The sequence below is a fragment of the Camelus ferus genome, chromosome 1, assembly GCF_009834535.1.
Source record: "Camelus ferus isolate YT-003-E chromosome 1, BCGSAC_Cfer_1.0, whole genome shotgun sequence".
NCBI classification, from domain to species: domain Eukaryota; kingdom Metazoa; phylum Chordata; class Mammalia; order Artiodactyla; family Camelidae; genus Camelus; species Camelus ferus.
In genome coordinates this window covers 36863730-36887744 of record NC_045696.1, presented here as the reverse complement: position 1 = coordinate 36887744, position 24015 = coordinate 36863730, and positions in this window count along the sequence as shown.

Below are 24015 nucleotides of genomic sequence, written 5' to 3'. Positions count from 1 at the left end.
CCTCTAAATACATACTTAAAACATGCTAGTACTAAAGAAATTACACTGGATATTGGCTGACATAATAATTAAAAAATCATTATTTTCACAAGTACTCTATAAGTTCCTAGTCTAAACAGATCACTCTGGCCCTTCTAAGAAAGAAAAGAAAGGAAATAAATCATCCCATTAATTTTGAAAAAAAAATTCACAGAGGAAAAAATATTCCTCATATTGAGCAGCTATATTGAGACTGAAATGGACATATTCCTCAGGCTAGTGTTTGTATACTAACTCTGTGAAGACACATTATTCACTCATGATTTATTAAAGCACTACTTCTGCACAAGATGAGATTACTACATAGAGAAGTACCAAAATACTATCTCCCGACCAGTATGAAAATGCCCCTGGAGCAAGGCAGGCAGGGACTGGCTACCTGACAGCAGAGAACATGTACCACACTGTGAGTCAGGAGCTCGTATACTAATCCAGCTGCAGAGAGGACATCAGAGAATCCCACCTCCATAGGGTGGAGCAAATGCAATAATTCTAAAGCAAAATGTTTCTGTCTTCAGTGAGTTTTCCAGCTACACTCAGTAATTTGTCTACAAACTGAATTTAATCATTCTTATGTAAATTACAGCTATTTGTACATACCCTGAAAGGGAAAAATATGTTCTGTTTTAATGTTATCAAAACCAGTTTGTGGATGCTGTTCATTAAAGGTGCAGATTACAAAGGTAATTTTGTTTGTGGACCAAAAGGAGAAAACATTAAGAAAGAATTTCAACCTCTCCGGATGATCCTAAAATTAAAGGTTTACACTGTCCCAATTATCAATGGTGTTCTCTCCAGAGGGAGGGCAGGAACCTAAAGAAGGCAGAGCCGAAAGATGAACGGTACAGAATGCCACCAAAGCCTGAATAAAAAGGGAGAGATAGCCACCAAATATCAATAGACTTTATCTACAAAGGATCTACACATCACCCCATGTCTCTGGCAAATTTGAGAGGATAACTTTGAAGAACAATACTTGTGTGAAGAAACTTCAAACAAGTGAGAACTTCCCAGCTATCCTTTTATTTTATATAATGCATGTGCACCACAGGATCTTCAAGTCTCTTTCCACTCAAAACATGTATTTAAAGATTTTTTTTTTAATTAGTCAAGGGAGGAGTCACAGCTTGAGCCAACATCTCCTCATTTGTAGCCCCAGTGGCCTTACCCTGCTCAGTCTTGAAATCTGAGTATCTCAGAGAGACAGAGACATATACATACAGCTGTAATGCTGTAAGGTAGGACATCATTTTTATTGTTCAATATTCACTAGGGGAGCAGGGTTTTATTTCCACTGGACCGTTCAGAATGACCAGTTAAGAAAATATTTATCCATTCCCTATTTATTCTGATGATAATTTAGTTGGAAAAAAATAGATTGTATTAGGTCCTCTGTTCCAACTACCTTGAAGTCACCAATACAGTGAATTAGATGATTAATCAAACACTGAATTCTCCGGCGTCTATGACTCAAAGAACTAAAATCAAATGCACCCTAAAAATGATATCCTCTTCTTGCTGGCTATTTTAAATTAAGGAGCTTGAAGTATTTTCCACAGCAATAGTCAAAACACCCTCGCACCTCCCCCACCATCTTCTCCTTATAACCTGTTAAAATAACACTGTCTGCAATTACGGCATCATTTGTTATGCATGATATAATAGACCGCAGATATAAAGAGGTATTATCATTACTTTTGTCCTTTGTTCTTTCAGGCCAGAATATTGCATACTTCTTTACTTTGACATTTATTGCTTTTAGATTGGTAATAGAATGGTTTGTGTTGCTCATTATCTTGAATGATGATAATATTAGAGGTTGGGGAGTCTGTGTTCTCTGGTAAGTAAAGACTTTGTATAATTTAACAAAGGTTATTACTGGACAATTACCCAGAATACACTTCAAGTCTAATAAAGTTTAGTCATATCCAGGCTTAAAGAGACTATTTACTATGGTTTCTAGGAAATTGGATCAGGTAGTGTTCGTATATATGTTTTGCTGCTGCTTTTCACAAGTTCACCCTGACTGTTTCATGGGTAAAAATTATAGTAACATAATTTTCCTGTAACGGTAGATGAAATAAAATGCAAAATTATTAGGTTCTGAATTATGAAGTTTTATCTCATTCAGTAAAAATATATACATACACATATATAGCTAAATTTTAGTCTCTTACAGAACTGGAAACCAGTGTCCTACTCTATCCTGACATTGTTCTGTGTGAGGCAGCCCCAAGTCCTTTAATAGCTATAACCAAACATTCTGCAAAGTTCAAATGAAAAAGAAAAGACTTCAGCCAGAAAGAAAGGTAATTTTTCTACAGGGAGCTCGACTGGCCATGTCTGTCAAAAAAGGTATGTTTCTATATAGCATAGATAAATAATATAAGGAGAAAAGAAAAAAAAAAGAAGATAAATTTCTGATTCTTAAAGAATCTAATCAGTAACCTCACTATCAGGGATTCAGGAGAAAACACTGATTTGAAAAGTGACTCATATTAAAATATGCTGACCAGGAGTCTGGCACGTGGCTAGTCACCTGTTTTTTAATAGCCAAATGTGTTCAAGAAGGGCACAATATTTCCATAGATCTGACCTGATATTACTATTTATTTAGTAAGTCAGAAGACAGTTTAAAAGTGGATTCCATTTTAGTCTAGTAGGAGTATGAAGAGCTTGGAGAAATGTCAGGCCCAAACTTCTGGAAACAAGGAAGGCACATGTGACGACCCTTACCACACTAGGACTCATGGACCAAAGTTGTCAAGAGAAATAAATTTTCAATCATTGATAAGCCAAAGATCTCATTATTATTTGTAAATGATCATATTCTTTCAGTAGAACGTTACCCATTTGGTATATTTATTAATTTATAGATATTTAATTTAAATTACTATTTCTAGTTCACTGATAAAATGTGGAATTGTTTCATCAAAAATTACATGTCTGTCAAGCAAATTTTGAACAGCTAAGCTTATGATTTTCCTTCCTTATGCAATGCCACAACAACTGAGATTTAATGTACCAAAACCTATGTGTGTGGGAGATTTTGTGCAATAGTAGCAGGACTTAATTACTATTGAGCAAAAATATTTAAGACACACTAAAGGAAAAAGTTGTGTATTGATTCAAGTTAAGTCGCATGCCATCTGGGTCACCGTGCCTTGTTCACTGTGCATTCAACCAATGTAAATAGAAAACATTTTTTATGGTGTGACTCCATAGCAGATGTCTTGTGAAGCACCATGCTAATGGAAAATGCTCTGGAAATTGAACAGTATGATATATCTGAGGGTAGTTTAGATAATTCAGGTGAAAGAATAGGCCAGTGTTCCAACAACCATTCATGCACTTATCAAAGTATCTATCAAAAATATTAACAGAACAAATTTTAAAATACTGAGCTAGATAAAAATGAATCATCAACAACATATTCTAATTATCCACTAATTTTAAGGTAAATAAAACAAATACTACATGCCAAGTGCTATTAACTATCACAAGACCAAAAAATTAAAGTTGTTTAGGTATGCACTGCAGCAGAATAAATTATCCTAAAATTTCACTTAAAATAATATGTATTTATTACCTCACAGTTTCTGTGGGTGAGAAATCAGGGCACAGTTATCCCTCTGCTTCATGGTCTCTCATACAGCTGCAGTCAAGATGTCACTGAGGGCTGAAGATGATCTAATCTCACTTACATGGTTGTCGGCAGGATTCAGAACCCTGATGGTTCTTGGACTGAGGGTCTCAAGTTCTTACTAAATGTTAGCTGGAGACTGCTTTGATTTTTTACCACGTAGAAGCCTCCAACATCAAAGCCAATAAAAGGTGGAGGGAGAAATACTGCTGGCAAGGTGAAAATTGCAATTTCCTGTAACATCATCATGGTTGTTTCATTCCCTTAACGTTGCTGTATTCTATTGCTTTGAAGCAAGTTACTCAAGAGGCAGGAATTACATAAGGCTACTGACAACATGGGATGAAGATCATTTCAGACCATCTTAGAAGCTGCCTTCCATAGGAGCTTAGAGGAGCACGTGATTAAGAGAATTCTCTTCCACAATGAATTATCCTTCTAATACTTCTTGGAAGAATTTGTCTACTTAACAAATATTTTTGTGTCAATCACTGGACTAAAACTGTTGTTAAATTCATCTGAGTTACCCTTCAAAAAAACACTGTAATTTAGGGATTTTGTCTCATTTTATACATAAAAAACCAAAACAGACATATTTAGTAATTTGTCCAAGGGCATTTGGCCCAGGAATTACATATCAATATGCAAATCCAAATAATGACTATATAATCAATATTAACCACTACGCTACACAGCTTTATGAAGAAGTTGGCATCTGAACTAAGATTTCACACTTTGCAATGAGTAGAAATAAAAAAGTAAAATTAAAGGCATAAAATGAGAGGAAGAATCTTTCCATGAAAAAGAATTAAGTCTTAAATTAGGGTATTAAAATGAACATAGAGAAAATGGAACAAATACAACAGTGTTAAAGAAGAAGCACAGAATGGTCAAGATTTCTGACTGAAGTTAAACAAAAAAAATGTAAATATTTAGCTCTTTTTAGCTGTGTGACCTTTGGTAAAGTTTACGATCATACTACATTTCTGTTTCTTCACCTATGAAGTATAGCTAGCAATGAAGCCTAATCCACAGGATTGCTCTATTGCTTTGAGCTAACGTACAGTAACTTCTTTGATAAATCCTTTGTTAATAGTTAGTATCCAATAAATACTACCTACTAATATTATTGCTTTTTTTTTTCCAACAGAACTCGGGAAGACGGTAAATTCAGAAAACAAACAAAAAAAGAACCAAAGGCTACTGGCATGAAGAGACAATTATAAACAAGAAATAAAAATGTACAATACATGTGATCATCAAATAAAAGCAAATTAAACAAAAATATAGTGCCATTTTAAATAGTTATACTGGCAAAAAATAAACAAGTAGTTCATCTTAGTGAGGGTACATTGAGACAAGTGGTCTCATGTAATATTTTAGAATAATTACTTTCTAAATTTTACATTAAATCATGGAAAATGTCAACCATATGCAAAAATAGCAAGACTGTGTAATGAATCCAATATAGTCTCACTCAGCTTCAACAATTATCAATTTTTGGTGGAATTGTTACATCTCTACCCTCAACATGCACGAATATTTCAAAGCAAATTTCAGGTATCATATTGGTCCATCCATAAATTCTCAATGTTTCTCATTATCAGACCTAAAATAATTGAATTTCTTTATATTTTATGAATACTTAGACCACGTTCAGGTTTTCCCAGTACCTTCAAAGTTGCCTTGTATTGCTGAGGAGTAGTCCATGCCATGGGATTTGTGGAATCATGCACTTGTAGATGGATGTTTGCACTGTTTCCAATTAGGAGGGGTAGTAAAGATGTAAAGTGACTATGAACCTTCATGTGCAAGCCTTTTTTGTGGATAAAGATTTTGTATTTTTCTTGAGTAAATATCTAGGAGTGGAACTGCTGAGTTCTATAGTAAGTGTATGTGTAACTTTAAATGAAACTGCCAAACTATTTTCCAAAGTTACTGAATGATTTTGCATTCTCATCTGCAACATTTGGAAGTTCCAGTTGCTCTGTATTTTCTCCAACACTTGGTATAGTCAGTACTTTATCCTTTCTAGTGAGTGTGTAGCAGTATGCCATTATATTTGTTAATTTGTACATAACCTAACCTCAAAATCCATGTTCATTTTTTTCCATATGAATATCCAATTGTTCCATTGCCATTGTTGAAAAAATCATCCTTTCTCCTTTAAATATCTAGCAGTTGGTCAAAAATCAATTAAAAATATATGTGTATTATATTTCTGGATTCTCTGGTCTGTGTGTCTATGCATATACACCAATACCACACTGTGTTTGATGTGTTTAAAGTCTTTACATTAGGTAAGGTAGAGTAACTTCTAATTTTGTCTTTCAAGATTGCTTTAAATATTTCTGGTCCTTTGCATTACACATACATCTTAGATCAGCTTATCAATATCTACAAAGAGGGCATCCTAAAATTTGATGAAGACTGCAATTAACCTATAGATCAATTTAATGAGAATTGACATCTGGGCACTACTGGGTTATCTGATCTTGAATATGCTGTATCTTTATTTTCTTTAATAATTCTCAATAGTACATTGTTAATCCCCAAATGTTATGCATTTCTCAATGCTATTATAAACATTATTTTAAACTTCAGATTGTTCACTGGTGAAACTATTCATTTCCAAAATTCATTTCATTTTTGTATATTTATCTTTGCTTCTATGAATCTGCTAAACTTACTTATTAGTTCTAGTAGCTTTTTGGTAGATTCTGTATGATTTTTTGCATAGAAATAGTATGTATACTATTTATTTCTTTTTCTTGCACCTTTCCACTGGCCACGACTTACTGTACAGGGTTGAACAGAAGTGGTATATCAGACATCCTTGCCTTGGTCCTGATCTTAGCAGGAGGGAGGAACTCAATCATTTACCACTAGATGGGATGCTAACTGGAGGTTTTTATAGATTTTCTTTATCAGTTTCACAATGTTACCTTCTATTCTTCATTTGCTGAAAGTAATGTTTTTAATCCTAAGTGGTTATTGAATTTTATGATGTTTTGCACTTTCTGAGTATTTTTTTGTTTTTTTTTTTTTTTAGTTTCTTAGTATCATGATCACTTTTTTTTTTTTTTTTTTTTTTGGTTTTAATGTTATACCAAATTTGCATTCCTGGGATAAACTACACATGATCATGATGTATTATCACTTTTGTATATTACCTGATTTGATTTGCCAACTAGGACTTTTGCAACATGATAAAGAGGGATATTATTATGTAGCAAGCTTCTATTTTACTGTTTTTTGCAGGCTTTGTTTTCAGAGTAATGCTGGTCTCAAAAAATCTATTTAGAAGTGTTTCCTTCTCTTCTGTTTTCTGCAAGTCTGTGAAGAGTTTACCAGTGAAGGCATCTATGCCTAGAATTCCCTTTGTTCAAAGGTGTTTGACTACAATTTCTATTTCTATAATAGATACAGGAGTATTCATATTGCCTATTATTTTTGAGTAAGTTTTGATAGGTTGTGTTCTTAAGGAATTAATCCATTTCAAATAATTGAATACAATAATAAATATTTAATATTAGTAAATATATTCACTACCTTCTTTAATGTCTGGAAAATTTTTGATTATGTCCCCTCGTTCCTTCCTGATATTGGTACATTGTGTCTTTTTCTACCCAATGCCCTCACCACTCCATCCCTGATTCATTTTTGCTAATTCTTTATCAGTTGGATTGATCCTTTCAATAAAAAAGCCTGTGATGAGGGTGAGACATTGAAGGAAGTATCTAGGGACCACGACTGGGGAAATGTACCTCAGGGGCAAAATTCCTAGGAGAATGACATGACTAAAAAAAAATAAGTAAATAAAGACTCCCAATCTAGAGATTAAATCAAAAAGTCCATTGCCAGTTTTGTTTTTTGTGAGCTATAACTAGATCATATCTTACTAATCAGCCTGAACTCCAGTTCCTTTGTTCCCCAGCCCTATGGATGGAGGCTGCTTTCTGTAGTTAATAATTCTAGTTAGAGCCCTTTTGTTCTTTCACTTTTCCATACTTGTTAAATATCTTCCTATAAAAAATTCTCTCAAGTATCAAGCATGATTTCTGTTCTCCTTACTAGGCACTATCTAATAAAAGAATACTGTTTTTATGGGCTGACCCACCTTGTTCTTTATGTTTAACTTTATTTTAAAAATTTACTTATTTTATACAAGATAATCAGAATTGGATTAAACCTAATCCTTGGTTTTTTATATAATTTCATTTTTGGTCCATTCATAGTTTATTTTCATTTAGTTGATTTTTAAATTTAATTACTTTCAACCATGTAATTAACAATTATAACTCACCATCCAAAATAAAAGGTACTACAGTGCAGTGGGAAAATCATCAGATTTTTTCCAACAAATGTACCAGGTCAGTCGGAGGTTCGTGTGGGGAAAATATATATCTTGATTTCTACTTCAAACCATACACAATTGTGGATATAAATCTAAGGTGATAGGAAATATTTCAAAGAAATCAGAGCAAGTTATCATGTGACTCTGGAGGAGAAAAATATTTCTTCAACAAGAAAGGGACATCAATAACATAAAATAAAATTTTGCAGGCTGGTCTATATTAAAGATGAGATATTTGATTGCCAAAACCACCATTAAAAGTGTGAAGAGATAACAAATGGAGTAAAGAAAAGTATTTGCAATATAGATATATGAGAAAAGATCCATCTCAGAAAGGCAAATGAAAAAAGGCAGAAACCCAACAGAAAAAATAGCAGAAGACGTGCACATGAATTTTACAAAAGAGTATATCAACTGAACAAAAAAAAAGTATGGAAAGAAGTTAAACGTCATTAGTGATAAGTAGAATGAAAACTTAAACCATAAAGCAATACCCATTAGACACCTATGAGAATGGCTAAAATGCAAAACAACAACAACAACAAAGTAGCAAATGTTGTCACAGGTGTGGAGTATGAGAGTGATGATAGCGGATCATGACAGTAATAAATTGCTACAATTTTGGAAAATGATTTGCCAGGATCTACTAAAGTTGAATGTATGCAGATCCTATGACCCAGCCGTGACTCTCCTGGATGTATGTTCACTATATATACATGAAGACATGTTCACCACAAAAAAGTACTAGCATTATTTGTATGGGCACTGTTTGTGATAGGGTTGAATTTGAAACTAAGAAAGTCTTATTCACAGAAAAGCAAATAAATACATTTTGATACATTCTCACAAATAAATTATACAGCAAGATTAACCCTTTATAATCACCTCAAAAATACGGATTCATCTCACAGGTCTAATGTTGAGCAAAAGGACCCAGACACTAGGGTACATACTGTCTGATTTCAAACAAGCAAAAACTAATCCATGATGTTAGCAGTCATGTTAAATGGTTACACTTGATGGGAATAAGAGAAAAAGACTGAAAGAAAGCAAAAGGGAGATTTCTAGTTTATTCTTAAAATTCTGTTTCTCAATCTGAATGATGTTTATAAGGGTACTTTTCATTTGTAAAAACTCACTGGGCAATATGCTTATGAAGGGTGTACTTTTCTATAAACATTTTACACTACAATACAGAGTTACAGGAAATAAAGCCAGGATTTCAGCAAACCTGTATGTAATCATAGGCATTCACCCAATCTATTTTCCCACCTCTCACAAGCTGAGGTATTCATCATCCAGAATCCTGTCACCACTCTTTTTTATGGAGTTTCATTTGCATTTCTATGTATTCCTAAAGAGTATTTTAAAGTATATATAGAATTATTTGCTGCTTTTAACTTGTAAAAGGATACTATACTGTGTAGGTAATGATTGTTGAGATTCACTTTTTTTCCCCATATGATACTATATCGTTAAGATTCAGATCTGACACTTTGCTATACTTCTGAAACTACATTATAAATCAACTACACTTCAATAAAAAATAAAATTTATAAAAAGAATGAAATAGATATTAAGGATTAAAATTCAAAAAAAATTCAGACTTGAGTACTGAAGTTGGCACTACACAGTGCCTGTGGGTGTGTGCTTATATAAACACATGAGTTTGCCTGAATATTTAGATTACTTCTGAATTAAATTCTAACCCTGTATTTTGCTATCTGACTTCTTATGTGTGTTGATTAATGATACTGTTAGAAAACTAGCTGTTCATGTAGGAAATGTGATATGCTTTCTATCTAAATTCTGTTCAAATTAAGCTACATATCAATACTCATTAAAAGAAATGGTTTTTGAGTTTAAAAAGCTATAGTTAGTTTCACATTTTTACCAGCATTAGTTTTGGATCATACACACTTATACACAGACAGAATAAACATTCATTTTCTAGGCAGTAATACTCAGACTCTTATTGCTTATAATTACTATAAACATTGAGGGACATAATTTGACTTATGGTATATATAAAGTCGAGCAATAACAAACCTGTTGAACTGGGTTTTAGTACATTAAAAAACTGAAGCCAATTTCTGAATTAATTATAGCAACCAATACTGCTGCACTTTATTTCCTTCCATGAGCCCACGCTGAAGCATTCTAAACAATTTCTGAATGGTAACTGCCACATTCCTGCTGTTACCTTTTTAGTCACATGAGAATAACAACAGGTTATAGTCATCCTCATCACTAAAATGAAATCTCTACTTCTTAGAAAAGAAAAGGAAGAGTTAGCATAAGCAGTGAAAAAGTTCACAGATAGGAAAATGATATATTTTGATCTGCCTTTGACATAATGGGTCCTGAACAAGGGCCTTAGAATCACAGAAAAGTTCTTTATTCTTAGGGGTAACAGTTTCAAGGCTGGTTGATGATAGAAATATTTTCATTTGTTGGGAAATAATGCTCCTTTGAAGACTTTTTACACCTGCAGAAGATGAAGACATATTTACTTCTGTAGGAGTTTGCCTGAAATATTATAATTCATGAAAAAAAATGCCTGAATGAAATATAGTTCATTTCATAAACCTTCATTTTTATGTTGAATTCAAAGTGGAAAAAAGCTTTTCATAATTAAACATACATCTGACTTCCTTTTGTCAATACAACCTTTTTAGTTCCAAGTGAACAAAAAAAAAACCCTATAATTGGTATAAAGGACGTGTTTTAATCTTTTAAAAAATGTATTTAAGCCTGTATCAGCAAGCACACAAGACTCTTATTTATGTGTGCTCTTTTATGAAATTCCTATTAAGCCCTTCCTAAAAATTCATACCAAATAGTTTATTTAAGAATAAAGATAAGAAATTTTACTACATTTGGTAAAACTTTTTCTAAGCAGATTTTTCCTTCTTTTTTTGTATCCTGTCGACAGTAAGTTCTTTTAGCGAGGAGAAAAACTATTAAAATATGCTTCTTTGAATTGTGGTTCAATTTTCTTTAAACAAATATATAGAGATTATTCCAATATCTATGAAGTATAGTCAGAGATCTGCTTTCTAACATATTTGTGTTTTCCAAGAGTCTTAATTTTTTTTTATTGGGTTCATATGTTTAATTACAACTCTGTTTTTACTTTGATGATAATATATGGTACAATAATGCATTAATAACCATTTTATTTATTGTGTTAGCATGTGCTCAGTGTTTTAACAATCTGTTCTGACTCTGTATGACAACTCTGGAGATGATTGGCCATGGATCCTGGAAGGAAACTCTGTTCAGAATGTTGAGGTAACACAAAGCGTCAGATTGGCAAATTAGACTCATAAGAAGTAGAGATCTTACCCAGTATCAACTTTACCAGTGCTTCAATGATGTTAAGTGATCACCGGTCATAGAAAAAGCAGGCAGAGGTCTGGGACCACCAGTGCAGTCTGGTCCTTCTTTGCCTGATCACAACTGACTTTACTTCAGATTTAAATAAGAAAACCCTAAGCAATCACGTATCTATGATATTTACACAGAAAGGAGCCATTTCAGCCTGAAGCATCCTTATTCCATACTAAGAGAGTTCCATAACTTTTGTGACATTTTCAAGAAAGCCATGCTCCATAAACTCATAGGTTATGGATCTGATTAAAATAAGCAATCCTAGACAGACTAGGTATATCCTGCTAAAAAGATTACATATTTAAAGACTCCTTGGCTAACAATTACTACCAATACTTTTCAGAGTAGTTTGTCTTTAGAAGACCTACAAAGCAGGGGTTGAAGTGTCTCCTTTATTCATTTGTGGGAGGATCTGTCCTTATAAAAGAAGAGAATGGACTGAATGCTAGTTGCTCAGCATTTTCTCCTAAATATTATCAGAAGGGGAAGAGAACCTCTTGAAGTAATGGAAGCTAGTAGTAAAAAGAGAAATAGTTTGCCTAGGAGGTAACACACCAAAACAAGGAATAAGGATTTGGGAAAGAGAAAGAAAGTCACTTAGGAGAGTATTTGCCTATTTTGAAAATCTATGTCGACTCCAATATCTGCATAAAAACACTTATGATACTGTCACCACACTGTGAAGAGCTTCTACAGTGTCACGTTTTGGTCTTATTATTGAAATTGCTCTAATTTGCTATGCTGTGTACTTGATGAGCATTATTTAGGATTACAAATCCTACACCAAGGTGCATAATGGAAATGCTATATAAAATGAACAAATTTTACTATACTTTGCCAAGTTACCAGCCACTGAAATGAGCAAGAACATTCTGCTATGACTCCTTTAAGAAATGATATATGTCAATTTGAAATTTTTTAAAATAACACAGAAATAATATAAAATAATACAAAACAATTCAACACAAAATGATACAATTATAAATTATAAAATATAAATTATACTGAAAATCATTCAGTTAATATACTTCATGTGGTTGGGTGCCCTAAATGGTATTAAAATCTTTTTACAGTAAAAGCAGTGAAGGAATGGCATTCTTGGGTAAAATATGACTTAAATTTCCCCTAAAAACAAAATTTTGATGTTTGAAGGAGAAAATACAATCAGTTTTTATCAGATTGGTCTATGTACTCAGACTATGTAAATAACTTTTCATCATGCCCCAAATGCTTTCTAAAGTAGCTGCCAAATATAAATTATCTCCTGCCTTTCTTAGTAACATAGAAATATATTATTAAATGCCTAGAGTAATTTCTGGGGAGAGACTCAGCATAAGAACTGTCTGCAGGCAACACTCTTGGCAGTTGGAAAAATTCTCTCTTTGTCCTTAAAGTGAGGGAGGGGCCCAGGGAGCAAAACATTCTCTCCATATCCTTTATTGCAATAAGTAACAGAAGACCTTCAGAAATCACCAGCTATTTATAATCAGAGATTCTGGTTACACAACTGCTATTCATATAAAAACTACTTATCAGGGAAACTTGTATACTGTAGGCATATAATGGAGTCTTTCAGAGCAATGCAAATACATTTTCTCATTACTATTTTTCAGTTGATTTTTGGTTGCAATTTAACATTAGAGGAAAGAGAATATTTGTGTGATGGTTAGTTTAATGCATCAATTTGGAAGATGTTTTTGAATGAGATTAACATTTGAATTAATGAACTTTCAGATTGCCTTCCGTAAAGTGAGTGGGCCTCATCTAATCAGTTGAACACTTGCGTAGAACAAAAGATTAGCCTCCCTGAGCAAGAGGGAATTCTCCGGCAGACTACCTATAGACTAGAATTGTACCATCATCTCTCCTGGGTGTCCAGGCTGCCAACTCATACTGCAGATTTGGATGTGCCAGCATCCATAATCACACAAGCCAATTACTTATGATAAATTTCTTGATACATATGCATATTTACAGATCCTATTGGTTCTACTTCTCTGAAGAAATCTGATTAACAGATCTAGTTTAAAATTAAGCTACTACCTATTGAAAAAAGAAAATTATCATAGTGATTTTCATGTAATTATCTTTCATCTCATTTTTCCCTCATTTTTGCACTAATATTTCATGCCAAATAGATATTCCTGTAAAACTAAATTAGAATTTAATACAAGGACATTCTAACCTTTTATTTGACATGGGAGTGCTCCTCAATAAAATTATACCAAAAATGTACATCTTTGATGAGTGGAATAAAAGAGGGCAATATTAGACAGGAATTTTAAAATATTTCAAATATTAGTTTTATTTCTCTTCTTTACTATCTTCCCCAAAGACTGGAGTATAATTCTCTTAGTGAAATTATAAAGCTGTTAACTCAATTATATATATATTTTATTTATTTATTTAATATATATATATTTACTTACATATATTTCTATATATTTAAATTTTATTGAAGTATAGTTGATTTACAATGTTGTATTAGTTTCAGGTACACAGCAAAGTGATTCAGTTTACATATATATATATATATATTCTTTATATATATATATTATATATATTCTTTTTCAGATTCTTTTCCACATAGATTATGACAAAATATTGAATATAGCTCCCTGTGCTATACAGTAGGTCCTTGTTGTTTATCTATTTTATATATAGTAGTGTGTATCTGTTAATCCCAAATTCCTAATTTACCCCTCCCTGAATTTCCCCTTTGGTAACGTAGTTTAATTCTATGCCTGTGAGTCTATTTCTGGTTTGTAAACAAATCCATTTGTATCATTTTTTTTTCAGATTCTACATATAAGTGATATCATATGATATTAGTCTTCTCTGTCTTACTTCACTTAATATGATAATCTCTAGGTCCATGCATGTTGCTAAATGGCATTATTTCATTATTTTTTATGGCTGAGTAACATGTCATTGTATAAATATACCACATCTTCTTTATCCAGTCATCTGTTGATAGACATTTAGGCTGCTTCCATGTTTGGCTATTGCAAATAGTGCTGCTATGAACACTGGGGTGCATGTATCTTTTTGAGTTAGAGTGCCCTCTGGATATATACCCAGGAGTGGAATTGCTGGATCATATGGTAACTCTATTTTTAGTGTTTTAAAGAGAAAACATATTTTTAATGTGTATAGTGTTTTATCCATATGGTGTCACTACTTCATTTCCATAAATATTTATTTACATCTATTATTTTCCAGGTTTGTCCTAAGGACTTGAAATTCATTAGTAAATAAAGTTTATATCCTTGACAGTGTGGTGCTTATGTTGAAGTGAACTCTAGTGAGGATGTGGGTTCATTTTCAGCTTTATTACTAGTCCATTGGTAAATAAAATTTGTTTAACTTTATCATTAATCTCATCATAACCTAAATTTGAAATTGAATCTGATAGGCTCACGGACGAGGATACTAATCTCTGGGGATAGCCACTGAAGGCAATAAAATAAACAAATAAGCAAACAAACTCATAGAAAAAAAGATCAAATTTGTGGTTACCAGCGATGGGAGTGTGGGGTGGGGGAAATGGATGAAGGCAAAGGTACAAACTTCCAGTTACAGGATAAACAAGTACTAAGGATGCAATGAACATGGTAAATATAATTAACACTGCTGTATGTTACATATGAAAGTTAAGAGAGTAAATCCTAAGAGTTCTCATCACAAGGAAAAAAAATTTTATTTCTTTAATTTTGTATCTATATAAATGATGAATGTTCACTAAATTTAATTATGGTAGTCATTTCATGATATATGCAAGTCAAATCATTAATACTGTACACCTTAAATTTGCACATTGCTTTTTGTCAATTATATCTCAATAAAACTGAAAGAAAAAAGAAACATACATACATACATAAAGTGTAGACTTCAAAGTACTGCTTTGTTTGTAAATTTGGTTGCAAATTTTTACCAGTTGTATCTTAATTGTAATTTAATTTATTTTCTAATTCTACTTGTGATTTCTTCTTTGACCTTTGCATTATTTTGAATTGTATTGTTTAATTTCCAAATATTTAAAGATTTCCCAAATTTCTTTCTATTGCTTATTCTAATTCTGTTGTAGTTGGAGAATGAAAAAGGATCAGAAAACTTAATACTGTTAGGATGGGAATACTCCCCAAGTTGAACTAAAGATTCAATACAATTCCTTGCAGAATCCCAGCTGATTTCTTTGTAGGCATTAACCAGTTGATTCTAAAAATTCATATGGAATTACCAGGGACTCAAATTAGACAAAAAAATCTTGATGGAGGGGAAAAAAGTTGGAGCACTTACACTTCAAAACTTACTACAAAGCAACAGTAATGGAAACATTGTGGTCTTGGCATGTATCAGTGGAGTAGAATTGAGAGTCCAGAAATAAACAATACATCTATGGTCAACTTCTTTTCATCAAGAGTATCAAGAACATTTAATAGTTAAAGAAAAGTGTTTTCAAAACATGGTGCTTAGACAACTGAATATCTGTATGCAGAAAAAAAAAAATCCTTTACCTTACACTACATACAAAAACTAACTCAAAAAGAATTAAAGACCTAAATGTACTAGTTAAAACTACACACTTAGAAGGAAACCTAAGGGTACATTTTCTTGACTTTAGAATTTGCAATGGATTCCTAGAAGTGACACCAAAAGCAGGAGAAACAAAAGAAAATAGATAAATTGGACTTCATGAAAATTAACCTTTTCTGCATAAACAGACATGATCAAGGACATAAAAGGACAACTCTCAGAAGGTGAGAAATTAATTGCAAATTATATATCTGATAAAATACTTAGACTATACAAAGATCTCATACAACTCAATAATAATAATAGTAATAAAAAATTTTAAATGAGCAAAGGATTTGTATGGGCATTTTACCAAAGACATGGGCAACGACAACATGAAAAGACGTTTGACATCATTAGCCATCAGGGAAATGCAAATAAAACCCACAAGGAGATACTACTTCATACACATTAGGGGGAGCTAGACTCAAAAGTCAGATAAGAAAAAGTGTTGATGAAGCTGTAAGGAAATCAGAACCCTCATACACCGCTGGTGGGAATGTAAGGTGGTGTGACCACTTTGAAAAGCATCCTTTCCAAAGGGAGTTCCTCAAACGGTTAAACACAGCATTCCTCAAGCAGCTGAACAGAGTTATAGCAATTTCACCCCTAGGTTTATGCCCAAGAGAAATGTTAACATATATATACACAAACATATACATGATTGTCTATAGAGTATGATTCATAATAGCCAAAAGGTATAAATAACGCAAGTGTACATCAAATGATGAATGGATAAATATAAAGTGGTAAGTCATACAATAAAATATTATTTGGCCACCAAGAAAGGAAGAGATATATGGACAGCATGGATGCCTGCCCTTAACATAAACATGGATGAACCTTGAAAACATTACACTAAATGAAAGACACCAGTCACAAAAAAAAACTGATAACATACAATTCCATTTATATAAAATATTCAGAATAAGCAAATCTATATAGAGAGAAAGCAGGTTAATTATTACTTGGGACTGGAAGGTGGAGTAGGTAACAGAGAGTGATACCTAACTTTTTGGAGCAACAAAAATATTCTAAAAGTGACTGTGCTAATGATCATATGTATTTGTGAATCTACTAAAAATCACTGAGTTGAACTCTTCAAATGGGTGAAATAAATAGTCTGTGAACTGTATCTCAATAAAACTGTTAAGAAGTTCTCTAAAACATAATTAAATTAAATTAAATTAATAAATTATTTAAAAAGTGAAACATCCCTTTGCCTTATAAGTAGAACCAATATATCAGTATAGTATACCAGGAATTCTGACACTATATATATATGTATGCAAATTTTATATAACTATGTTTGACTTTATCATCACATGGTGTTCCCCTGTGTGTATCTGTGTCTAAATGTTCTCTTTTTATGACACTAGTCATATTGGATAAAGGGCCCACCCTAATCCAGGATGATCTCATCTAATCTAATTACATCTGCTACAACTCTGCTTCCAAATAAGGTCACTTTTTGAGATACTAAGGGGTAAGACTCCAGCAAATGAATTTTGGAGGGACCCAATTTAACCCGTCACAGACAACAAACATACTCTGTTTCTCACAGCTTCTTTTTTACTTTATTATACAATGTCTTCTAATGGATTTCCACTGTGATTTGAATAATATCTAAGACATCAACATATTCATCTGACTCCTGCCCAAATCTCCAGTTTGTTTTCACACCTCTCTTTGCTTTTTATCTTCAATTTATACTTCTCATCTTGACTTTTTCTGACATAATTATCCTGGCCTCAGAATAGTTCACATTCACTATACTCTGGTCACATACTGTCCACTACAGTCATCTATTCACTTAACTAAAACTACTTATCCTCCAGACACATCTTAAGTCATCATCACCTCATGCAAATGTTTCCAACGCCTAAACTTCATCTAAGTTAGCATTTGTGTTTCATTTGTATGGTTCAGCAGATACTTTGTTAAGCACGTGACACCCTTGAAATTATGTGTTTCATGTCTTCTCTGCTTATTGTAATCTGCATGAGAGCAAGAAATATATGTGTCTTCATCAGTGTATTCTCAATACATGGAGGCATAGTTAATGGTCAAAAGTTAATTGCACATATATGACAAGAGCCATATAAGCCAACAGACAGCCTACAACAGAATTGTTCAACGAATTGTTAATCATGACATGATATAATAATCACATTTACATTTGTCCCTTATGTCCAATATTTTCTATGAGAACTTAAATAAATAACTTATGGAATCTAGATTCAGATAACATTAATGAATGTCAATGCATAACACTTTTCTCTAGTCTACCAAAATAATAATCCTGAAAGATAAATAAATAAATAAATAAATAAATAAATAAATAAATAAAGGCTAACATAGTTGCTTTAAGTGGACTAATGTTGACTCCTGGTGATTACTGCTTTTATTTCAAATGCCTGTAAACCAGAACATAATAAATACTTGAGAAATGTGTGTCTCATCTATTTTAAATTTGCCATTCTTTATTTTACAGAATATAATTAGGTCTATTTTTGAAAACTATACCTGTGCATTTCAAAGTGTTCTGTAGGATGTTTAAAGTATTACCAAAAAAAAAAAAAAATAGTTTGAAGGTAATTATAAGTTAACACCATTCCTGCAAGGTCAGGAGATTTTAACTAATTTTAGATCTGTTAGTTTCAATCATAAAATCTGCTCTACACAACTAATAATTTAGCTTTGTGAAGCATTATTTGCTCTCTATGTAAATTAGTCTTAGGCCCCTTCAAGAATAAAAACTGTTGTATGTCTATGCTCCCTCTAGGACTGGTGCATGCTAAGTGTATAGACAGCTCTGAATAACACCACTGGGGCCTCAGGTCCTATCACTCTCCCCTCTCCTCCCTCTGTTCCATCCACATTGACTTTTCTGCTGTCTCTTGCACATGACAAGCATGGTTCTCTCTTGGGGCCACTGCCCTACTCTTCCCTCTGCCTAGCAGAGTTTCCCTCCAAATAGCCACATGGTTTGTAGGTGACTACTGAAAAGAAACACCATGTTACGAGAAAGGCTTCCCTAGTGACCTTCTCTAAAGTGTTTGTTTACCCAACCTCCGTTTTCATCCTGGATAGTTCTCACCTTGTAGCATATTGTATATTTATTATCTGTGTACCCTGTGTTTCTTCTGACCAGAAAGAAAACTCCACGAGGACAGGAAGCTTTGCTGTTTTGTTACTATTCTGTCCTCTGTGCCTATGACAGTGACCAGAATGCTACAGTAGTCACTCAATGAATATTTGTTGATTTGTTGAATAAATAAGAGAACGATAAATGAGTAAATAAATGAATACATTGAATGTTTCCAAGATTTCATCAGTTTATCCTGAATCAATGTTTAACTGCAAAGTTAAACAACTTTGGTCAAACTGTTGGTGGATACAATGATATAAGATTTGTAGTCTAGTTACAAAGTAGCAAAAGTGAAAAAGTAAAAAGTTACATTGTTTTGTTCTATTCCTTTGGCCATTATTATTTTCTATTACCAGTGTAAATAACTTGTTACTAGAATAGCGTAGTGCAAAACATGACACACAACTTGTGATTTCTCACAAGCATTTTATGTCTCTAATTGTAATCACTGATCATTTCCTGGGTCACATCAGAAATGTCATAAGCAGTTTATTTTTCCAAATAACTCAGACTAAATCTCTTTTAAGAAACCATTGAATCATGATACTGGTAGTACCTCACTCACAACTTTTACACAAGTCAATTTAGTATTACCTGTATAACAATTAGCAAGAAAACCATAAGTGATTTCATTTTGCTCATATAACATGGCATCAGAAAATTAGAGAAGGTGGTAGAATTGTGAGCAGTCAAATCCAAAACAGATTTACTTGTGAGGCTTAAAAGTTACGAAATTTTCTCACTCATAAGTAGGTTTTATATTATATACACAGAGCCTTCAATAATATTGACCAGTGAAGAAACATAACAAAACAGAAACAGACTTACAATTACAGAGAACAAAAGGGTGGTTGCCAGAGGCGAGGTGGGTAGGAGGATAAGAGAAATAGATGAGGGAGATCAAGAAGTACAAACATCTAGTTGCAAAATAAATGAGTCATGGGTATGAAACGTAAGTGTGGGGAATAGAGTAAATAATTATATGTAATATCTCTGTATGGCGACAGATGGTAACTAGACTTATGGTGATAATTTTGAAATGAATAGAAATATTAAATCACTATGCTGTGTAACAGGAACTAACACAGTGCTGCAGGTCAACACTTCAAAACAAACAAACTTATAAAAAAGGAATGATATTTGCAATTACCAGAGGTGGGGAGGAATTGGATGAAGGCAGTCAAAAGGTGCAAACTTCCAATTATAAGATAAAATTAAGTCCTAAGGATGTCATGTACAACATGATATATGAAAGTTGTTAACAGAGTAATCTAAGAGTTCTAATCACAAGGAAAGAATACTATTTTTCTATTTCTTTCATTCTGAATCTATGTAAGATAATAGATGTTCACTAAACTTACTGTGGTAATCATTTCATAATGTATATAAGTCAAATCATTATGCTGTACATCTTAAATTTGTACAGTACTTTATGTCAATTATATCTCAATAAAACTTAAAGAAAATAACATTGGCCATGTCTTTGCCATTGTATAGATGTAAAATCTAGTTGTATTTTACATGGACACTTTCATTTTAAAATGATTTTAGTAACATTACATAGAAATAGCTCAAACTAAGTAAAACTACTTCCTCTTAATTTCCATTTTTCTTTTGTTTTCTTAGTAAATAAGACTCATAAGACATCAAAAAAATGATCTCTATGGTGCAGAAATGAAAACACCATTAAAGATATCATTATAGTTTTTGTGCATTAAAAACATTTTGCAAACATAAAAATTTGATGGTTTAAGTGTAAATGAATCAGAACAGCTGAAATTAGATTTTTTCCAGTGTTTAGTAATAAAGAAACACAATAATAGATAAAATACTAACTCATGATTTGAGTAGGTATTCTATTATAATTGGAAACATAAATATACATTTTAGTCTACTTTCCAATAGAAGATAGATTATCAAATTAATTCTTTTCTATGCGTGTTTCTCTGTTCAGTATTTAAAGTAATAGATTCCATAAAGTTGCTCATAAAATATCAGCCAGTTTGAAACTAGGGACAGGGAATCACCTTCATAAAAAATCACTTTTCATGGAGTAGTTGAGTTGGCCTTAGAGAAGTCTTTATTACTTTATTAGAAGTCTGTATTAGCTATGTATATCTCAAACATAATGATGCCTTAAACAAGAAAACTGTATTTGATAATTAGCTAGCAGACTCTTATTTCAGAAGTCTCATATTTGACATGAGGAAGTTTACATCCACTCACTACAGAGGAAGGTTTAAATCATAACTAATATTAATTGCATTATGTGTATTTAATCCTCCTAAAAATTATCAGCAATAATTGTATTGGGAGGGTTAATGAATTCTTTAGGATTATATGTCTTCTCAATTCCATTTACTTTATAAAAATAAATTTCCATTTTGTCTGTTTGTGGTTATGGTTGAAAATAATACTGAAGATTTTACTGTGTGTACTCAGGGAAAATGCGCACCAGTCAGAACTCACAGAGCACCATTCTCCCCACTCCCCAAACTCCCTCTCAGGAGAATATGCTGTTTTCCACTGACTGCTGCCTAGCTACCTAATCAACTGCTCTAATGCATCTGAGCCCAGCATCAAGTTGATATTTACCATAAGCTATAAGGAGATTAAAAACAGAATGCTTCATGGGCAGTTGTTAAAAAATGGAATTTCAGAGTCTTGGAAGTTATAAGGCATATGTCTTGCCAAAGTTCAAGTATTATTTCCATTTGCATTTATAGCTTTCCTTCCTCTTAACCCTGTAAGTTTGGTAAGTATAGTGTTGCAAAGAAAAAAATTAAGTACAGATTCAAGAACTATACACATTTCCTAATTTTTCTCTTTTTTTAAACTTTTCAGTTGTTAAGTAACTACCAGTTCTTTAACTTGGAATAGTTATGGGTGTTTCTTTTATTAACCAATAAAATCTTGAGCTCTAGCTGAAACATGTCTCAAATAAATCCGATGTCCAAAAAAATACCTGTCCCCTTTCCTACTTTTTTCTTTGTTTTCCTGGAATATTCGACATTATTAAAGAAGAGATCACTTTCTAGTCATTATTTCCTTAAACCTCAAGTTTCTTTCCCACTCCAAACTTTTGAAATACCATAAGAAGCCACAGAAAACTAGAAAGTAAAAAAAAAAATGTCATGCTAGCCAAAATAGGAAACAAGACTAACCATAGAAAGAAAGAATAATTGTGATTCAAAATTATAAAATTAATGTTTCCTGTGGATCATACAATTATGGTTTATTAAAACTTAAAGGTTTCAGAAATTTCCTACTTTGATCTTTACACCTTTGTAAGTGAATGAATTGAGGAAAATTTTTGTTTATTTTCTCATAGCTGTCATTCAAAAATAATTAAACGGGTGCTATGGTCTGAATTTTGTGCTCCCTCAAAATCAGTATGTTGAATTTCGAATGCCCAATATGATGGAATTAGTAGGTGAAGTCTTTGCGGCGTGATTAAGTCATGAGGGTGGAGCCCTCAGGAATGGGATTAGTGATCTCACAGAGCTCCCTAGCCCCTTCCAGCACATGAGGATACAAGGAGGAGTCTGAAACCCAGAAGAAGGCCCTCACTCAACCATGCTGGCACCTGATTTTGGACTTCTAGCCTCACAAACTGTGAGAAGTAAATTTCTGTTGCTTATAAGACACCCAGTCTGTTATTTTGTTGCAGTAGCCCAAATCAACAAAGAAATGTGGGACACTGTCCTAGGGACTCAATATAAAATGTGTATCATCCTCCTCTCATGTCCAAATGAAATTGCTACCTTTTAGTGGGAGGCTGGGATGTTCAGCTTTCGAGTAAAAATGTATTGGGACAGTGAAAATGTGTGCAATCTGTTTTGTACATTTTCTTCAAAAATAAGCTGCTCTAACCGTAAACTGTACCACATTTCTGTTTGGATCTGACAACACATTTGTTACCTCCAGTGTCGTTGCCTTTGGCCATCTTGTTAGGTTCTCTTTGCCCTTGGGATCTAATATTCTCTGACTCTAGATGCCTTGCTCAGACTCTAGTCTTCTTTACCTCAAAGGCAGTATTCCTGCCAGGCTCTCCTTGATTCTCTTCAGAGCCGTTTAGACTAGACTGGAGGCTAGGAGGCCAGCTGGGAGTCTGCTGCAATAAGCAAGGAAATAAATGATGGAGGTTGAATTGAGTCAGTGACGAGAACCAAAGAGGAGGTATCAAATGCTGTAAGTAAAGAACCAGGAATCAAAAGAACCTACCACCAGTTTGCTGGGTTCTTGTATGCCCTGTAAGCTTATATCCTTAGGAACCAGTAATCTGTAGTTGCTTCTAACGGCAATAAAACTTTTAGAAAGGGCTCTTGCCCTAAAAACCAGTGAATAAGTCCTTAAGAATAGCTGAAAAGCCCAAATAACACTCTTTTCTTCCTCTGGCACAACTGATGAGTCATTCAGAAAACCTGCAATAAATATTCTTAAAAGAATAATAAATTTAGATATTTAAGGGGTTTAGGATGGATTCTGAATTAACAGCTGTAATTATAACTGGCTTCAATATAACCAAGTAAATACAATGTAACACAAAGGAGACCATGTCCCAAGGGTCTAAATGGACAGCCATTCAAAAATATGTGAAATAGTGGTGAGTCTAGTCTTGTCTGCTCCCTGCAGATGGTATTAAATGCCTATGCAGTACTTCAGGAGAGCATTATAACATATAACCCTTTAAACAAATATCAGTGCGTGAGTGGGTGCGAGACAAGTACGCATTTACAAGTAAAATGAATCTGTCTGCCACTTCTTTGATACCATTTTCAGGGATATCAAAAGTGATGCCATTATCCCACAGATGACTTGTTCTGGGCATTGTATCATTTATGTAAAAGAGATGGC